The sequence below is a fragment of the Gekko japonicus genome, unplaced genomic scaffold (assembly GCF_001447785.1).
Source record: "Gekko japonicus isolate JY-2015 unplaced genomic scaffold, Gekko_japonicus_V1.1 scaffold67, whole genome shotgun sequence".
NCBI lineage: Eukaryota > Metazoa > Chordata > Lepidosauria > Squamata > Gekkonidae > Gekko > Gekko japonicus.
In genome coordinates this window covers 569,685-587,303 of record NW_015161948.1, presented here as the reverse complement: position 1 = coordinate 587,303, position 17,619 = coordinate 569,685, and positions in this window count along the sequence as shown.

Genomic DNA, 17,619 nt, shown 5'->3' with positions numbered 1-17,619 from the left:
TGTTCAGAGCCTTTAAACTCCCTTTCAAGCTTCAAAAGGAAACGTAACCTCAGCCCTCTTCTTCTCCAACCCTTCACAAGGTCACTTTAACCAGTTTGCCACTGAGATGGGTATTAACAGACCCGTACACAGAGAAAGGCATCCATTGTTTGTAGGACATGAGACTGGTCTTCTGAAAAGCCATAAGCAAAGGCAATTTTGCCCGCTCCCTGGGACTGGCAGACAAAGGTGAGTTTCCTGATGGGTATGCAAGAAGACAAGGCAGTCTGTCGAAGCAGTCAAGATGAATCAATATACCGAGGTTTTACACCCTCCAACATTTCATGGATGAAAAGAAGGACATGTCTTAAAAAACCCCTATTCTCATACCAAGGACTGCTACTTTTCGGCCCAAGCCCCATTCAAAAACCCAAGGAAGAAGAAGAAGAGCAGCAGCAGGAGGAGGAGATTGGATTTATACCCCACTGTCACGGGCTCTTACAGGCCACCACCTTTTGGACACCACTCTTACGCGGGACACTGCTAGCTTCGGGTAGTAGCGGGGACCACTTACCCACTGGTTTCGCTCTTTGTGATGAAACTCTCTTGGTTCACTCCAAGGCTCTTAAAACTGGCGGAAATTAGTGACCGGACTCCGTTGTTTATAAGAATAAAACGGCTTTACTGTGACATCTCTCATTTCCCTCCAGCACAACCTTAATCAGATACACGTTCCAAAGGTTCCAACAATTAAACCGCTCTCTGGGATTCTTCCCAAAATGAGTCAGTTCCCAATAGCTGTTAGCCTCCAACCGCCCACAACCTCCTCACTCACTCTTCTACCTCCAACCGCCTCTCTGTCCGTTTTCTGCCCATCAACCTCCCAAACATTCCATCTCTCCACACTGCCCTATGTCTGCACATCGCTTTTCTCTAGGTGTTCCCTTTTTGGAATCCGTCACACCCACCCTTCACTCAGAGTCTCAGAGCGGTTTACAATCTCTGTCCCTTCCCCTCCCCACAACAGACACCCTGTGTGGTAGGTGGGGCTGAGAGAGCTCTTTCAAGGACAGCTCTTGTCAGAACTATGGCTTGCCCAAGGTCATCCAGCAGCTGCAAGTGCAGGAGTGGGGAATCAAACCCGGTTCTCCCAGATTAGAGTCCACACACTTAACCACTACACCAAAGTTGTTCTTTAGATTAAGGAGTTGCTAGAAAAACAACACTGACCTATCATCTATCAGTGGTTCAAAATGAGCTTCACCAGCTTGTGAAATGCAGCTTGAGCAATGCCTTAATGTTCATATGACATGCTTGCACATTAAGGAGGGGCTGTGGCTCACTGGAGGAGCATCTGCTGGGCATGCAGAAGATCCCAGGCTAAATTCTCAGCATCTCCAGTTAAAAGGACCAGGCTGTCGGTAGGGTTGCCAGCATCCAGGTGGTAGCTGGAGATCTCCCGCTATTACAACTAATCTCCCAGGCAACAGACAGCATTATATCCTGCTGAGCATTACACCCTTCCCAAACCCTGCCCTCCTCAGGCTCCACCCCAAAAAACTCCAGGCATTTCCCAACCTGGAGCTGGCAACCCTAGCAGTAGGTGATGTGAAAGTAGGGATGGGCATAAACCACATTTTTATGGTTCGGTTTTTGGTTCGTGGTTGAACCATGAACCTAACCATGAACCTTTAAGAACTGGGAGGCTGATTTGCAAACTGTCCGGGTTCATATCAGTTTGTAAGCCTTTTAGAGTTTAAACCCCTGCTTTCTGCTCCCCATGGCTTTTCGTGCGGAGCAGAAAGCAGGGAGCCATTTAAAACAAACAGCTGAGCAGCGAGGAGCTTCGCCAACCACAAACCGGCCCATCCCTATGTGAATGACCTCAGCCTGAGACCTTGGAGAGCCATTGCCAGTCAGTGTAGACAATACTGACCTTGATGGACCATGTTATTTTAACATGGTTTTAATGGTTTTATATTAACTGATGTAAACCAGCCTGAGCCCGTTTACGGGGAGGGCAGTATATAAATCTAAATAAATAAATAAAAAATAAGGGTCTGTCCAGTATAAGGCAGCTTCATGTTTGCATTAGAAACAAGATGTATCTACCTTTCAAGTAAATTGAAAAAAAAAACATCAAGGAAGAACGCAGCCCAGAAAAATAAAAACAGCTCTAGGCATTCATACTTGAGCCAGGTATTCCCAACAGGCAATATAAGGCCAGTGATTTACATACAGGCAACAGAAAATAAGAACTGTCTAGAAAATAATGGCAGTTTAGAGTGAATGAAGACTTCCTTCTTTCCTGTCTTTCTTCCCCTGGAAGGTGGTGAAATGTGGCATTTGTCAGAACCCCATGACTGGCAAAGGGCCCACCGAACCAAGCCATGCTCATCACTCTTGCTTTGCACACGACGACCTGAAAAGATCAGAGGCTGCATTGGAGAAGTCTGAATTAGCTAGCCCCACCCCAGAAAGTCCTGTGGAAGGCGGGTTTTGGGAAGGAGAGGGACCACAGCAGGATATAAGATCATAGTCCCCTCCAGGGGAAACTGATCTATGTTGTCTGGAGAGCAGCTTTTATTCCAGGAACTCTCCAGACCCCATCTGGAGGTTGGCAACCCTACGGACTACCTAGGGCTGCCAAGTGGGGGTGGGGGGCAGGTGAACCCCCGCTTTGGAGGCCCGATTTCCGCCGCCGCGGAATCGGGCTCCGGGGGGAACTCCGCCCCCCGAAGCGCAGCGTAGTTGCGTCACCGGAGGTGACGCAACCACGTTGCTCATGTTGGGGGCAGGGCCCGATCATCAGAGGGAAAACCCCTCCGACGATCGGGGCCACGCCCCCAACGTGAGCGACGTAAGGTGTCACTTCCTGTGATGTGCTGGCGGCACGCGCTTCGTGCGCACGCATCACCGGAGAGCTCCCGCCGCCAAGGTAAGTAGATTTGGCAACCCTAGGACTACCGACCCCTTGGACCAGCACTGTGTAACTTATTCCTCCCAACCCAATTCAACTCAGGCATTTAACAGCTTTTAGTGACTTGTGTTTTAATTATTTTGTATTTTAGTTGTGAACCTCCTCAAGAAGATCTCTGAAGAGGCATCATATATGTTTTCTAAATAAATGAATGTAAGCCAGCCTGAACAGATTATGCCCTAACTCTACCATCTTGAACGTACTAGTTCTACCATATTCAGGGGTCTTGTTGTAGAAAAAGAGCTGCCGGAGCTCATTAGCATAACTCATTAGCATAACTTATTTGCATATGCCACGCCCCCTGACATCACCGGAAGTGACAGAAGGCCACACCCCCTGACATCACCGGAAGTGTGTCAGAAGGCCCGGCTACTTACCCTCCTGCTTCATCCTCATTCCCAAACGGAATGAGGATCGAAGCAGAGGGCGGGGTAAAGAAGGGGGCGGGGTTTCACCACGTGACCGCCCCGCCCCCTAGAGGTTCTCTTCTGGAGCTCTGTACCTGAAAGCTCCCCCCCGACTAGAGCCCTGACCATATTGAAAGTACTCTTCCATAAGTTATCTTCTGAGTTGCGGCTTTTCTATTTCTTTCAGCAGCCTCTCTTAATTGATTGTGGCTTTGGAAGTGCTTTTGCAGATCTTTTGGATATTTGGAATTTCAAATTATTTTATAGTGGGATATTTCTCTGTGAAACCATTCCCTGTAAATCAACTACCAAGTACATGGCAACATTTCTTAAGAGAGCTAACATAACTCTCCATTCCATTTCCTTAGTGCATCTGGCTTTTAAAGCTGTAAAACTGGTATATGTTTTTTGCAACCAGACCCTTTTCAGATCTTTTATCATATCAATTAGGGTGGCCAGAACACAACCTGGAATCCCTTTAGGATTGCCATTGCCCCGGCAGCACCACGGAATCCCCCAGGTTTGGGGGCTTCAGCCCACTGCTGGCTAGCTGCCACCCCCAAACATCATGGGGGACACCCCAAACATCACGGGTGATGCACTCTAATATTTGGGCAAATTCTATGCTTTTGAGGCCAAAACCCCCATAGAGTTTGCCCAAATACCAGTGTCCCCCACACAACACCCCTGGTGTGATGACGTCACATGACATTCCCACCCACCCCTGGAATGCCCCCCAAAGTCCCCTGCTCCAGACAAAGTAAGACCTGGCAACCCTAAATCCCATTGCAAAACCTAAAACCAGCAAGAGAAGAAGGAGCTGCTGCACCTGTCAGCAGTGTTTCCTCTAAGCTGAGTTAGTGTGAGCTAGCTCACAGTTTTTTAGCCTTTGGCTCACACATTTTTGCCTCAGCTCTGGAAGGATGGCTCCACAGCCAACTAAGTTATGCAGTAGCCAAATAGCTCGCTCACAACTTTAATGCCAGTCGCTCCACAAAGTAGAATTTTTGCTCACAAGACTCCACGGCTTAGGGGGAGCATTGCCTGTCAGCCCATTCTTTTCTAGGGTTTCCAGTTGGTGGCTGGAGATCTCTTGGAATTACAAGTGGTCTCCAGGTTACAGAGATCAGTTCCCCTGGAGAAAATGGCTGCTTTGGAGGGTGAACTCTGTGTAGGGTTGCCAAGTCGTTGCAGTCGCCGCAGCGGGGGACTCCCGGGCGGCGACTGGAGTACGCGCGCGCCGCACACACATCGCCCGGAAGTGACGTTAGGACGCCGGGCACGCTGGGGGCGGGGCCACAACCCTCGGAGGGAAAACCATAGAGTTTTCCCTCCGATGGTCATGGCTCCACCCCCAGCGTGCTCGGCATCCTCACGTCACTTCCTGGTGCCGCACATGTCGGGGTGGGGTTCCCCCCGGGGCCCAATGCGTCAGGGAACGGGCCTCTGGGGCGGGGTTTTCCCCGCCCCCCGGGGGACTTGGCAGCCCTATCTCTGTGGCATTGTACCCTGCTGAGGCCCCTCCCCTTCCCAACCCCTCCCCCCAGGCTCCACCCCCAACATCTCCAGAAATTTCTCAACCTAGAACTGGCAACCCTTTCCCCCTATTTATTTGCTTTTTGGATAAATTGTTTGCCACAGGAAGTGGGGGAGGAGGGTGGGCAAAGAGGTGGTTTGAAGAAACAGGATAGGAGTCACCCTGGTTTTACCTTCTTTAGCTCTTAAAGGGGCAGACATAACCTCTGGGTTGGGAGATGGCAAGATCTTGTATCTGGCAGTTTTCTATTGGAATTTTTCATCTGAGTTTACGCAGAATCGTTCCCCACTTCCCCATGATTTCACATATAAATAGTGAATTTAACTGGAATTGAGTTACGTTATTAAAATAAGCGATCCTTTAACTAGAGTTGCTAGAGACTGAGGCGGAGATTTTTTTGCACACAAAACATACACTCTACCACTGAGCCACAACCCTTTCGCAAATGAGAAGATAAGAAATCAGCTCTTTATCTCTAGGGTAAACACTGTTTTTTGGCACATCAGTAGATATAATACGGGATCTAATTGTAATGTATACCTCGGAATTCTTTCCGTTACAGTTTTGCTTTCTCCTAATACTCCTTTTTTTAATGGACATATCCACAACAGATGATATAAATCTCCCTTCCTTTTTCAGCATTTCCAGCACTTCAGACTATAATTCATATTTTGTTTAGTTTAATATAGGAGGAGTGATATGTCATCAAGATAGCATCTTAAAACATTTTCCTCTTGTATCCATGGTCAAAGAAGACATAATATCTCCTTTCCAGAGATATCCCCACACATATATAAGTATATTATCTCCACATCCTGATACCATTTTAATATATTTTCTTCAAACTCACATGCAGCACCTGAAAGATCTTTGATAAAATACATCTCCTTTAATCAAACTTGGTTGTTAAATTTCTTAAATAAGCAGTTTCTCTCAGGGAAAATGCTCTGATCTGTAAATATTCTAATCTCCATGGGAAAGCTGCCATGGTTTGCAGAGAAAGACTAAGCATGGTTTGTTGTACTAGAAATACAGAAGATTCTTGATAGTTCTCAGTTCCATCCATTTGTAACAGCCAGAATGATATGAGTTTGCTGTAACTGTGAGTGGGCCTGTCGTTATTTTGCTTGAAACAGTCCCAACGGGAATCAGGGATTTTCACAAACAAATGTCTAGGTTTGGGCAGTGCTTTTGAACATCAAGGGAGAAGAGATGTGTGAAGGATGAAAGAGAAGTGTAGGGCTAGGAAAAATGAATTGGGGGAGACAAGCACCTCTACAGAGGGACCCTGGTGACAGAATTACTTCTCACCAATATCTTCCATATATTGTTCTGCTGTTTGTTGAATGGGTAATTCACTTGCAGGGATGGCGCAGAGACCCGTGTGTGAAAAACAGTAGCTAGAGATTTTTGAGGACCCAGAGGCAGAAGTAAAGAGAGGGAGAACCGTGAGCTGGCTGAAGGTAAAGCACCTGAGGGTGTGGGGACTCTCTCTGGGGAATCAGATGAAGCATGGGAGATCTGCTGCCTTTGGGAGTGCTTGTTTGCCTTCACTTGTGCTCGACTTGTATGACTGTGAACAAAAGAAATGTTTTAGAGATACCCCCGGCGATGTTCTTCTTGTCTTCTTGGTGCTTGGGGGGGGGGCAACAGTGGGAGGGCTTCTAATGTCCTGGCCCCACTGGTGGACCTCCTGGTGGCACCTGGTATTTTTGGCCACTGTGTGACAGAGTGTTGGACTAGATGGGCCTTTGGCCTGATCCAACATTGGCGTCTCTTATGTTCTTATGTTCTTATGATGTTCCATGATCTTCATCACCCAGAAGAAACCAAACCAGAGAGCACTGGCCCTGGTACATCTTAAGATCGGGGAGAGACAGAGAGCTCTTCTTCAAGCGTCCTGAAGAAATTATAATCTAATACACATTATTTTATTTTCCCACATGTATTGCATCATCTGTCAGAATTTTGCAGAATATAAGAAATACCTACACATACACACCCCAAGCCATTTAAGCCACTCAAAGTGTTGCTGAATTCAAAGTTGCCAACTGGATCTTGGCTTACTTGCAGAGACTTGCTGGTTTCTAAAGATTAAAAGCTACCGCGGGGGGGGGGGGGACCCTGAAAAATGTGTGGGGGAAATATGATGAAGGCTTAAGACCTGTAAGAGGCAAGGAAGGCTTAAGACCTACAGGAGACAATTTGGTTTTCCATGGTCAGTGTGTGGGACTCTGGGATCTCTCTCGAGTTGCTTGCCTCCCTCCATTCCTTTTCTCCCTGGACCTACTAACTCTGTCACCTTTCCATGTATCCCTTCCCCCTTGAGGATCAAGGTCCCTGCTAAAAAAAAGTATCTTAAAAAGACCTTTGAGGCTCAGAGCTAAGGAGAAAAGGGACAAGGAAATATCACTGAATGAGGTAATCTCTTTTGCCTCTCAGTTGGGGTGAGGGCTACATTGAAATAAAGAAAGGATGATAGATGTAAGTTAAGTATGCTCATGCATGTGCCATCTATCTATATATCTAATAGCCAAGGCGACCCCCCACGTACGGATATCTAAATCCGCACATTGGGGGCACCTGGGGGGCAGGGAGATTTTCCTGCACATTTGGGGCAATCTCCAGATGTGCAGAAAAATCTGATATCTATAAAAAACTATAGGGAGGATACTTAAATCCCCAAAAAACTACAACTACTTGCTCTGGGCATGCGCAGGGAACTCATTCACTGAGGCACGAGAACAGCGCGAGGGAAGCCCCCACGCCACTAACCCTCCCGGCTGCTGCTCCAACTGCCACAGCAACAGTCGTCCCTGCGCAGAGAACGGACTCACCCTTGGAAACTGTGGCGGGTTGTGCGAGGAAGCTCCGTGGACTTCGCCTCAGCACTGCTTCCCCCACTCCGTTTCTTCTGTCTGTTACCAGCCTCATTTGTTTGGAATTAGTGGCAACGATGCCCAGTGCAGCTGTCAGCCCGGCTGCCCTTCGCCCGTTCCATCTTTCCCCTGGTGAGGGGTCACCAGGCAGCTCTGGTCTCCTCCCACCCACTCAGCCCACTCGCGTCCACTGTCGCTGTCTCGCACAGCGGGTCAAGGTCTCAACGCCACCCGCTCCGTGGCCCAGCTCGGCCCAGCTGGTTGGTTGGTTGGAGGATTGGGCCTGTGGTGTCGCTCTGCAGGTCGGCCGCTGTCTCACCGACAGCCTCCTCGCTTCCCCCGAGGCTCCGTTTTGCCAGGTCAGTCTCCCACAGCTCGGGTGCCATTGCCCAGGTATGTGTCGAGGGAGCCTCGGAGCCAAGAGAAGGAAGGGGGGCAGGAAGCCTCAGTGAGCTCAGCCTGTCCAGAGCAGTTCTGGACAAACCACCGAGGGGGGGGGGGAGCATTGGCGAGGCCATTTGGAACAGCTCCAAACAAGCCACAGGGAGGGGGGGAGGAAACAGTGGGTCTGGGCAGCTGCAGGGGAGCCTAGGGAGAAAGTGTGTGTGTGTATGTGTCTGTGATATGAGAGCTCCCCCCCCCCCCATGAGTATCGCGGGTGGGCGCCGCTTGTTCATTTCTGTGGCAGAATGTTGTCCTCTTGGATTGCCAAGGTCTGAGTGATTAATCAGAAGGTATGCTCAAGGAGGCCTCTGATGGAAAGTAAGAGAGCAGGCACTCTTGCCAACCTGCAGGGCTGAGTTCAACACCCTCCTCCACCTTTTCCCAGACTCTGGCTTGATTTATTGGCCTAGAAATTACCAGCAAGATCAGTTCAGCCGTATCCATTTCTCCCTTTCAAGACTGCTCTTTTATTTCCTCCTCAGATAGCAGCCAAGAATCCTTTCTCACTTGACAGCTTACTCCTGCCCCAGTCAGTTTTATCCACACAAGGGTAATATCACCTGCCTCCCTGAAAAGAACCCACTTGTCATTTTCTCAGCAGGGAAGGACCAATGCACAGGATGGCTTATTGCAGCTGCTTTTAAAAATTCCGTTTCCCATGCTGTCTCAAATGCCTCGACTGCCATGTGTAGAAACTACAGTTCCGTAGGCTGATGGAAATGTGACTGGTCCGATGTCCTGCAAGATTGAGTGTTGTGTGTATCATGCTCAAAATTGGGAAGAGCTCCAAGCAAGCATGACTAGGGCTGGGTATAAAGAATCCTGATTTATTTTTTTTAAGCAAACGTCTAGTCCTTAAGTAAAGCAAGTGTGTGTTGCTCAACAGCCAGAGTGATAAGAGTGCAAGCAGGACACCGGGCAGGCAGGAGTTGGGATGGGCAATTTCCCAGCTTTGCCTGATGTGCTGCTATCAGGAAGTGAAAAAATTACAATCTCGTAGCTAAGAATGACCTCCAATCCGAACACTACAGAGCACGCAGGTTGGATCTGGAGTCCTCACCCTGCGTAACAGGTGTGAGTTGCAGGTTCTTCTCAGTTCCCACACACGTGGCGTGCAACTCAGAACAGGGCAATAGTGCACATGGAAAAGCCTCCCTCCTGTACTGTTTTCCCAACCTGAAACAGTCACATGTGAACACATATGAAGCCACTTTATATTGAATCAGACACTGGTCCATCCAGATCAGTACTGACTACTCAGACTGGCAACGGCTCTCCAGGGTCTTAAGCTGAGGTCTTTCACATCACCTACTGCCTGGACCTTTTAACTACTAAATCTTCAACAAAGCCTCTTTTTTTGTGATGGAGGAAGACTTCCGCTACTGGGGTGGCAGAAAGGTAGGGTTGCCAGGTCAGATCAACCCAGCAACAAGGAGGGAGAGGGACTTTCCAGGAGTGGGGGGGGGGATCGTGCGACATGGGTGCAATGTGATGATGTCACGCAGAAGTGATGTCATCAGACTGGTGATGTCACGTGGCAAAATGCTAGTGTTACCGACGTTATGATGTCACTTTTGTGTGATGTCATTACATCATGTTTGGGGGTGGAATTTCCCCCCGCTGAGCAGCGGCAGAGAAGAGGCCCCAAAATCGGGGGATTCCCCACCCCCGACTGGGGAATGGCATCCCTACAGAAAGGAGCTGTAGTAGGATCCAACCAATAGTTGTTCTATAACAGGTTATCGACAGGTTCAAATATACCTGCCATGTGGGAATGACAGACTGTGCATTGACACTACCGTAGAGATTATGTATCTCCCCACTCCAAGATTTAACTTCCCAAAAAAACTGTGGGAAGGAACTGAATTCTGAAGGATGAGGATGTCAGAAAATCACCCTAACAAAATTGTACCTAGGCAAAAATGGGACAGTGAGTTACTGGGAATACTTGCAATGGAGTGACAATTTACTCCCCCAGTTCTGGGGAATAAACTGTCATTTCACTGCAGATAGCAAAAGGATAGTAGAATGGAACAGATTAGAAGGTTGTTTTATAAGGGAGAGGACTGTAGCCTATTGCAATGCTTACTGCACACATCACCTTCCTTTTACTGCACTGTATTCTACTTAAATGACTAGGGTTGCCTTGCCAGCTCCTGGTTGGCAAATACCTGGAGATTTTGGGGGTGGAGCCTGAGGATGGATGCCATCGTGTCTACCTTCCAAAGAGGCCATTTTCTCTGGTTGATCTCTATTACCTGGAGATCAGTCATAATCCCAAGAGATCAACAGCCACCACCTGGAAGCTGGTGACCCTATTCATAACCCATTTGCAACATTATGGCATGTCAGGCCTAGACAGTTGTGTTATTATTGTTGCTTACACTGTTTTCCAATTCTGTACTCCTCATCCTATTGCACTGCTTACTGGAAGCTCTTGCTGTCTGAGTGAACTGTTTTATAAAAGCTATCTGCCTTGAAGTAAATCAAACAAATGAACAGGGAAAAGCCCCAGACTGTTCCTGGTGAATTAGGTCTTATTGAAGACACAAGCGCAAGCCGTGCTGTGTTTTCCTGGACCCTCGGCAACCCTGTTGGTGTGCTTATAAGGTTTTGGAGTCCTATGCTCAGCAGAAGCAACACAAATTACGTAAATATGCAAATAACAGGGCTGCCATCCAACAAGGGGAAAACCCCCAACACGTGCTTTTTACAGCAGTCTGCATTTAGGGGTGGGGGGGGAAATGTGCAGGCCGGCAAAGCATTGTGTGGAGTGGAGATAAATGTTATTGACCATGCTAATCTCTGCCAATGGAACCACTGTCAAAAGAACTGCTACAGAGGCCAGTTGGAAAGTTGGTAACCCGAAGCACCAGGGTCAACATGGAGATTTAGCAACTATATTTAACACCAGTAAGCTGTAAAACCAACCCCCCCCCCCCCTTCACATTGATGGATTCCAGAGCTTGCTAAAGGCAAAGCATGGAACTGAAAGGCACTGTAACAAATCACTCCTCCTTTTTAGTACCAGTCATTATAGCCTCGCGTATATAAGCTGTTCAAACCCTTCAATAGAAGGGGGGGGGGGTTCTACAGGTTGACAGAGAAGCAGAGGAGATGATGAATTCTCAGTTTATATGGACCTGCACAGGCATGTCGTTAATGAGGATGACATTTTGGCCTATTCTGCAGGCACAGCTCACTGCAGAGAATCCAAGCAGTCAAGCCTTTACGCTTAACTTTGGATTCTGTGCCTGCTGTACGCACCATTGTTTTTTCTCCGGTGTATTTATTCTGTAGCTACAACCCAAAAACCCACTGTTTTTCTTAATTGGGGTGGGAACGCCACTTGTGACATGTGGGGGGTGGCGTCCAAAGGTTTTTTAATTTATGCAGTTGGCCTATCGCAGCTGCGCAGTAGTGTCAAGTGGGCACCTTCCATTTAAATTATCTGGTTCAGTTCCTTGAATGAAAAGGAACAGGAAGGAACACAGGCAATTAAAAAAAAAAAAAATCCTGAAATTGACCAAACTATTTATTGTCTGGTCAGGGATCCTCAATGTGGTAGCCATGGAGACCACGGAGTCCAGCAGTGTTTTTTCCTGGTACCCACTTGCTTCTTCCCTAAAACACCTCTCCTCCCAAAGTAAAGAGCCAGTCCTGGCTTCCCTTCAACTCACTGGAGCAGAGATTGCTCTAGAAGACCTCAGTGTGGGTGTGTAGGGAGCAGCCACTCGGAAATAGTTGTGCCACAGAGGAGGGGGATTGGCTTGGGACCTCCTAACCTTTTGTACTCGCCACCCATGACAGCAATTTTGTGACTGATACCCATGACCCTTTCTCAAAATCCCAAAAGTGCCCAGATGCTCACAAAGGTTGGGGACCTTTGGTATAGGTGGGCCAGCGTGGTCTGCACCAAATATTAATAAGCTTTAGTCGGTGACCAGTCCCCATATCATGTGACTAGGACAACACATGGATTTTACATGCAGGTATCCACATGTTGCTCTGTTCACACAGGTGGGTTATGGTTGCTAACCTCCAGTTGGCACCTGGAGATCTCCTGCTATCACAACTGATCTCCAGTTTCCCTGGAGGAAAAATGGCAGCTTCAGAGGGTGGGTTCTATGGCATTACGCTCTGCTGAGGTCCCTCCCCTCCCCAAACCCCATATTTCCCAGGCTTCACCCTCAAAATCTCCAGATATTTCCCAACCTGGAGCTGGCAACCCTATGAAGCAAATATAACTAAACAGCCACTTCCCAAACACATGGCTGGAATGGAATGGAACACTTACTCTAATGTCTGCAGAGGGCTACCATACACATCCTGCAGTCAAGTAGAAATCAAGATTTGACTTGTAGACCGATGTAGCATGAGAGAAGGCATTTTGACCCATGGCGATTGGAATGGGCTTCCAGTTAACTTCAGAACAGTGCTAAAATATGTGTGTGGATATTTTCCTATAAATTAAGGAACTCCCAGACATCCCCCCCCCCTGCCTTTTGGCTCATCCATATCAAACTGGATTTCCTGAAAGGCACTGCCAATGCCAACTGCTTTGTTCCCAGGGAAAGGGGGATTCTGGGAGTAACTGGACACCCTGAGTCTCCAGTAGATGCTATCCAGATTCAACCTGCGCCTGCTTAAGAAAGTTCAACTGGCAGCAGAAAGTGCACACTGTGAGAGACCTCAGTGACAGGACCCCAGTCCTGGGAAGATGTCTTTGCACATAGGTTTCTCTTCTCTTGAAGTGAGTGTGAACACGCTCCTGAGTGTGCACACTGGCTTTAGTTTGCTGATAACGTGTTTCTTAATCTGTTTTTCCATTTACACACTGCTGCAGCACAGCACTTTTTCCTGACAGGGGCTTGGTGTCAGCCATGTTGCAGGCAGAACAGCAACAGGTGCAGTTTCTCCTGTACCAGGAATCTGAATTTCTGCCTAGCATGTAACTACTTAACCACACAGCCTCTGTCCATAAGAAAAGTGAGGCAACTTTCTAACACTTTTTTTAAAAAAAACCTGTGCCTGTTTTGGTACTTAGACACATTCAACTGGGAAGTGCATACAACACTACAGTGAATCAAACAGATCCCTTGATACACATTTCATAACCCATGCCAGCCATGACTCTTTGAATTCTCTATGTCACAGAAAGCCAAATGTGACTTCCAACCAGGGGCCATTTCGTAGAAAAAGAGCTAGGGGGACTCATTAGCATAACTCATTAGCATATGCCACACCCCCTGACATCACCGGAAGTGTGTCTTCCCCACAGCCGGCGGCGACCTCCAGCGGGCACCAGCAGGGAGCTCCAGGCCCTGCCCTCCCGCACCTCACCCGGGGGGATGGCGTCCCCCCGCGTCCCCCCCAAATGACCCCTGCTTCCAACTATGCAGATTTTTAAAATTTGCATATATGAATCTAATTGGTTGAAATAAATTCGGACTTTTCCCACATAATTCAGATTTATTTGTTTAAAGGACCATTCCACCCTTGCACACTCTTAGAATACACACAGCCCTGCCCAACGATTGCCTTGTTTCAGAGGACACGCCTTGACTGTTGTCATCCTTTCTCCATGAGCACTAGAAACTTGGTGGGGGATAGAAAGACACTAGTCTCAGAATAACAAATACGGGTCTCTCGGACATCAAGGATATACTATCTGGAAACGGCAGGTCTAAATGGTCTGGCTTAGTGTCACGATCAATGCTCCCTCTAAGTTGTGGAGCCTTGTGAGCAAAAATTCTACTTTGTGAGCTCCTGGCATTAAAGTTGTGAGCCAGCGATTTGGCGACTGCATAAAATCAGTTTGCTCTGGAGCCCTCCTTCCTGAGCGGAGGCAAAAATCTGTGAGCCGGAGGCTAAAAAACTGTGAGCTAGCTCACACTCACGCAGCTTAGAGGGAACACTAGTCACGATGAACCTGGATGAAAGGCTATCTCTCCAGCAACTGCATAAGAAGAAGAAGAGATTGGATTTATACCCCACTCTTCACTACCCAAAGGTGTCTCAGATTGACTTACAAACTCTTTTCCCTTCCCCTCCCCACAACACACACCCTGTGAGGTAGGTGGGGCTGAGAGAACTCTTGATAGAAACTGCTCTTTTTCAAGAACAGCTGTGCCAGAGTTATGGCTTTCCCAAGGTCATCGAGCCAGGTGCAAGTGGAGGAGTGGGGGAATCAAACCCGGTTCTCCCAGACTAGAGTCCATGCACTTAACCACTACACCAAACTGGCTACACCAAACTGTCTCATCTAAGCGAAATATCACCATTCTTTTTAACCTGAGCAGGAAGACAAAGCTGTTTAAATTCACACAGGAAAGGGCAAAGGCAAAGGAGTCCTAGAAAGATATTTGTACGCAGGGATGTCACAGACGCAATGGGATCAGGACGATGCTGTTCAGCACTGGAGCCTCGCTTTCCACCCAGGACTCATCGCATGCATCTCAACGGTAAACAGCGCCAGGCCTCGAGTGTTTTGTCCTCCCAAGGAGAGGCATGGCCCTCGAGTCACAGCAAGGATCATTTTTCTCCAGATGACCCTCCATTTCAGTAATATGATCGCCCTGTCATGGTTCCAAGCCCTGATTTTGGCAGAACAAAGCCACAGTGCATCTTTCACTCCTCCAGCCAGGGAATGCAGCTGCGGGTCAGAGCGTGACCAATCAGGAATGAACATTTGGAGCGCATCTAATGCAGTTTGTACAGGCAGCCTTTCATGCATTCATGGGAGTGAATCCCACAAAGCGGGGCTGACATCGCTCGGCTCCTCCAACTCTGGTATCTCACACCCTGCTCTGGGATAATCCAGCAGGACCGGGCCGGCCCAGCGGAATAACGGCGGGGTTCTGGTTCGAGAGGTTTCACGTGGAAAGCCGTCTCGCTTCCTGGCGAACACGGCTCTTTGCTAAACTGCCCCCCCCCCCCCCCCCCCCAGGGAAGGGAGCCTGAGAAAAAGCTTCAGGCCGGGATCAGCCAAACGCCAAGGAGCCGTGAGCCAGAGTCTGGGGCTGGGCTTCCGCTACCTTCCCCGCAGAGAGTGAGATTGATGAGAACAGGAGTCCATAATCGACTTGATCCGACCCTTGTCCTGTACCGTGAGGCCTTCTTAAAGAAACACTGTCGCTTTAGAATGAATGATTTTTTTTCTTTTTTTTGTCTCGCTGGGCCCTGCCTGGTAATCTTTCGCCATTTGAAAGCACGCTGCCTCAACAAGCCACTTTTAAAATAGCCATTTGACGAGGCGGGGCATTGCATGCACGCACACAATCCACAGTCATCAATTTCAAATTGCCAGCATGGGGGGCCTCCAGGGGAGGGGGAGGGACAATGAAAATGGGCCCACACTTCCAAATTATCCTGTCTCATCTTCTCATTTCTCCAGCCACCGTTCTGACTGTGGCTGCTGAGATTTGTATACTTTTTTTTTTTAAAGACTACTTGGATAAATGGTTTTTGTTTGTTGCGGACAGATCTCTTTGTCGCCTCCAAGAAAGAGATCTTTAACATTTCAACACCCCGCCCCCCATACCTCCCTCCCAAACTGACATGCTCGGCCGATGCTCTCCTGAGGTTTATAGGCTGGGTTTTAAATTTCATGACTTCTTTGTAGAAAGCATAGCTGGGGACACTGTGAAATGAAAGCGTTTCGGGATTTCCACTGGGGATGTGAATATTGTTGCTGGCCGGTTGCCCATTATGTTATGGCATCCTGACCCCAGATAGCCGAAGGATCGGGCCTCCTGTTTGGGAGTATGGAAGGTGGATGCACAGCTGTTTGATGCGAGGGAATAATTCGCTCGACCTGATTTTGTCCCTCCCGACATTTCAAATGTTCGACACGCGCATCGTTTTTGATGTGGGGCAAGGCTGGGCTCTCGTTTCAGGAGATGGCCGCCTTTGAAAAACCCTCTTCAGATACAGCAAGGTTAATACAGGAGACAGCAAGGTCTATAAAATTTTAGTGCAACGTTTACGTGCAAATAGCTTCTGTGGTAGCAATAAAAACCGTATCAGTCAAATTGTTGGTGCCTAAGAAAACACAGCTGTTTCCATACCACACTGGAGCACTCGTGGAGGGAAATTTATCGTGGTTTCCAAAATGCACACACCGCAGTCCGCCACTGTTCTTGGGGTAAAGAAGGCTGCCTTTGGTGAGGTTTGGGGTTGCCAGCCTCCAGACGGGACCTGGAGATTTCCTGGAATTAGAATTGATCACCAGGTGACAGAGAGCAGTCCCCCTTAGGGTTGCCAGATCCCCCCTGGCCACCAGTGGAGGATGGGGGGGGGGTTAGGGTTGCCAGATCCAGACTGGAAAACTCCTGGAGATTTGGGGGTTGAGCCTGGGGAGGACAGGGATCTCAGTGGGGCACAATGCCATACAGTCTACTGTTCAGAGCATCCTTTTTTTCCCCCCAGGGGAACTGTTCTGTGTAGTCTAGAGATGAGCTGTAATTCCAGGGGACCTCTAAGTCCTACCTGGAAACTGGCATCCCTAGAACTTCCGCTGGAGAAAATGGCTGCTTGGGGGAGGGGGGGAGTTTTTTGGCATTGTACCCCACTGAGGTTCCAGCCTTCCCCAAACCCTGCCCTCTGCAGGTTCCACCCTGAAATCTCCAGGAATTTCCCAACCCAGATTTGGCAGCTCTACTGGGGCTGCTCCAGTCACAACCTTGGACTGGCACTTACAGCTATTTCTAGCAGGGTTTGAAAAATACATGAAAGATAAATGGCATTGTCTGACTGATCACAGCTTTGCTTTTTGACGGGGCTTTCAAGGCACTTCGCAAACCTTATCTGGTTGCAATCCTTGCTACAGCCCTATAAAAATTACTACTCCGGTAGTACAGTATTACCTACTGACTGCATTCTTAGCCCATCTTTCCTCCATGGAGCTCAGGATGGCACATACAGTTCTCCCCTCTACCACTGTGCCCCCACAACGTCCCTGTGAGGTAGGTTAAACTAGAGAAACCAAGCGCTCCATGGTCACCCAGAGAACTTCAAGGCTGAGCGTGGCCTGAAATCTGGGCCTACCAGGTAGGGTTGCCAACCCAGAGCTGGCAACCCTACTTCCTAATTCGACATGCAAACCATGCCAGCATGGCATCCCTGATTTACCACTATAAATTGCATTTGAGCATACGTAGCATGCACAAGATAAGTCTTCTAACCCACCTGCTTTACATTTCAATGGGGACTTGGTGTGAAGCAAGAACACTTTACCTATATACAGGGCTTTTTTTGGTAGAAAAAGCCCAGCAGGAACTCATTAGGATAATACGCCACACCCAACAGCAGAAACTCATTAGCATATTAGACCACACCCCCATGCCTTCCCTTGGCTTGCCCAGGCGCCCTACGGTTGTAGGGAGCCCGGGC